The 3,359-nt window shown below is 40.9% G+C and overlaps 1 long non-coding RNA gene across 1 annotated transcript; it reads left to right on the plus strand.

Annotated features, from left to right (window-relative positions):
- Positions 1-978: 978 nt before the first annotated feature.
- Positions 979-2,729, plus strand: LOC127919123 (uncharacterized). Its single transcript, XR_008101993.1, has 3 exons — positions 979-1,107; positions 2,445-2,565; positions 2,687-2,729. It is a non-coding gene; the product is annotated as an uncharacterized LOC127919123 (long non-coding RNA).
- Positions 2,730-3,359: the final 630 nt, after the last annotated feature.

The following is a 3,359-nucleotide window of genomic DNA, read 5'->3' on the forward strand; positions in this document are numbered from 1 at the left end:
AGTGTATTATATAGGGAATAGGGCTCTGGTCTAAAGTAGTGTACTATATAGGGAATAGGGTTCTATAGGGCTCTGGTCTAAAGTAGTGCACTATATAGGGAATAGGGCTCTGGTCTAAAGTAGTGTACTATATAGGGAATACGGTTCTATAGGGCTCTGGTCTAAAGTAGTGCACTATATAGGGAATAGGGTTCTATAGGGCTCTGGTCTAAAGTAGTGCACTATATAGGGAATAGGGCTCTGGCCTAAAGTAGTGTACTATATAGGGAATATGGTTCTATAGGGCTCTGGTCTAAAGTAGTGCACTATATAGGGAATAGGGCTCTGGTCTAAAGTAGTGTACTATATAGGGAATAGGGTTCTATAGGGCTCTGGTCTAAAGTAGTGCACTATATAGGGAATAGGGTTCTATAGGGCTCTGGTCTAAAGTAGTGCACTATATAGGGAATAGGGCTCTGGTCTAAAGTAGTGTACTATATAGGGAATAGGGTTCTGGTCTAAAGTAGTGCACTATAGGGAATAGGGCTCTGGTCTAAAGTAGTGCACTATATAGGGAATAGGGCTCTGGTCTAAAGTAGTGTACTATATAGGGAATAGGGTTCTGGTCTAAATTAGTGTACTATATAGGGAATAGGGCTCTGGTCTAAAGTAGTGTACTATATAGGGAATAGGGTTCTATAGGGCTCTGGTCTAAAGTAGTGTATTATATAGGGAATAGGTCTCTGGTCTAAAGTAGTGTACTATATAGGAATAGGTCTCTGGTCTAAAGTAGTGTACTATATAGGGAATAGGGTTCTATAGGGCTCTGGTCTAAAGTAGTGTATTATATAGGGAATAGGTCTCTGGTCTAAAGTAGTGTACTATATAGGGAATAGGTCTCTGGTCTAAAGTAGTGTACTATATAGGGAATAGGTCTCTGGTCTAAAGTAGTGCACTATGTAGGGAATAGGGCTTTGGTCTAAAGTAGTGTACTATATAGGGAATAGGGTTCTATAGGGCTCTGGTCTAAAGTAGTGCACTATATAGGGAATAGGGCTCTGGTCTAAAGTAGTGCACTATATAGGGAATAGGACTCTGGTCTAAAGTAGTGCACTATATAGGGAATAGGTCTCTGGTCTAAAGTAGTGTACTATATAGGAATAGGGTTCTATAGGGCTCTGGTCTAAAGTAGTGCACTATATAGGGAATAGGTCTCTGGTCTAAAGTAGTGTACTATATAGGGAATAGTGTTCTATAGGGCTCTGGTCTAAAGTAGTGCACTATGTAGGGGAATAGGACTCTGGTCTAAAGTAGTGTACTATATAGGGAATAGGGCTCTGGTCTAAAGTAGTGTATTATATAGGGAATAGGGCTCTGGTCTAAAGTAGTGTACTATATAGGGAATAGGGCTCTGGTCTAAAGTAGTGCACGATATAGGGAATAGGGCCCTGGTCTAAAGTAGTGCACTATATAGGGGAATAGGGCCCTGGTCTAAAGTAGTGTACTATATAGGGAATAGGGTTCTGGTCTAAAGTAGTGTACTATATAGGGAATAGGGCTCTGGTCAAAGTAGTGTACTATATAGGGAATAGGGCTCTGGTCTAAAGTAGTGTACTATATAGGGAATAGGGTTCTATAGGGCCCTGGTCTAAAGTAATTGTACTATATAGGGGATAGGGCTCTGGTCTAAAGTAGTACTATATAGGGAATAGGGCTCTGGCCTAAAGTAGTGTACTATATAGGGAATATGGTTCTATAGGGCTCTGGTCTAAAGTAGTGCACTATATAGGGAATAGGGCTCTGGTCTAAAGTAGTGTACTATATAGGGAATAGGGTTCTATAGGGCTCTGGTCTAAAGTAGTGCACTATATAAGGAATAGGGTTCTATAGGGCTCTGGTCTAAAGTAGTGCACTATATAGGGAATAGGGCTCTGGTCTAAAGTAGTGTACTATATAGGGAATAGGGTTCTGGTCTAAAGTAGTGCACTATATAGGGAATAGGGCTCTGGTCTAAAGTAGTGCACTATATAGGGAATAGGGCTCTGGTCTAAAGTAGTGTACTATATAGGGAATAGGGTTCTGGTCTAAATTAGTGTACTATATAGGGAATAGGGCTCTGGTCTAAAGTAGTGTACTATATAGGGAATAGGGTTCTATAGGGCTCTGGTCTAAAGTAGTGTATTATATAGGGAATAGGTCTCTGGTCTAAAGTAGTGTACTATATAGGGAATAGGTCTCTGGTCTAAAGTAGTGTACTATATAGGGAATAGGGTTCTATAGGGCTCTGGTCTAAAGTAGTGTATTATATAGGGAATAGGTCTCTGGTCTAAAGTAGTGTACTATATAGGGAATAGGTCTCTGGTCTAAAGTAGTGTACTATATAGGGAATAGGTCTCTGGTCTAAAGTAGTGCACTATGTAGGGAATAGGGCTTTGGTCTAAAGTAGTGTACTATATAGGGAATAGGGTTCTATAGGGCTCTGGTCTAAAGTAGTGCACTATATAGGGAATAGGGCTCTGGTCTAAAGTAGTGCACTATATAGGGAATAGGACTCTGGTCTAAAGTAGTGCACTATATAGGGAATAGGTCTCTGGTCTAAAGTAGTGTACTATATAGGGAATAGGGTTCTATAGGGCTCTGGTCTAAAGTAGTGCACTATATAGGGAATAGGTCTCTGGTCTAAAGTAGTGTACTATATAGGGAATAGTGTTCTATAGGGCTCTGGTCTAAAGTAGTGTACTATATAGGGAATAGGGTTCTATAGGGCTCTGGTCTAAAGTAGTGTATTATATAGGGAATAGGGCTCTGGTCTAAAGTAGTGTACTATATAGGGAATAGGGCCCTGGTCCAAAGTAGTGTACTATATAGGGGATAGGGCTCTGGTCTAAAAAAGTAGTGTATTATATAGGGAATAGGGCTCTGGTCTAAAGTAGTGTACTATATAGGGAATAGGGCCCCTGGTCTAAAGTAGTGTACTATATAGGGAATAGGGCTCTGGTCTAAAGTAGTGTACTATATAGAGGATAGGGCTCTGGTCGAAAGTAGTGTACTATATAGGAATAGGGCCTGGTCTAAAGTAGTGCACTATATAGGGAATAGGGCCCTGGTCTAAAGTAGTGCACTATATAGGGAATAGGGCCCTGGTCTAAAGTAGTGCACTATATAGGGAATAGGGCCCTGGTCTAAAGTAGTGCACTATATAGGGAATAGGGCCCTGGTCTAAAGTAGTGTTCTATATAGGGGATAGGGCCCTGGTCTAAAGTAGTGCACTATATAGGGAATAGGGCTCTGGTCTAAAGTAGTGTACTATATAGAGGATAGGGCTCTGGTCGAAAGTAGTGTACTATATAGGGAATAGGGCCCTGGTCTAAAAGTAGTGC

The sequence above is a fragment of the Oncorhynchus keta genome, unplaced genomic scaffold (genome assembly GCF_023373465.1).
Source record: "Oncorhynchus keta strain PuntledgeMale-10-30-2019 unplaced genomic scaffold, Oket_V2 Un_contig_15835_pilon_pilon, whole genome shotgun sequence".
NCBI lineage: Eukaryota > Metazoa > Chordata > Actinopteri > Salmoniformes > Salmonidae > Oncorhynchus > Oncorhynchus keta.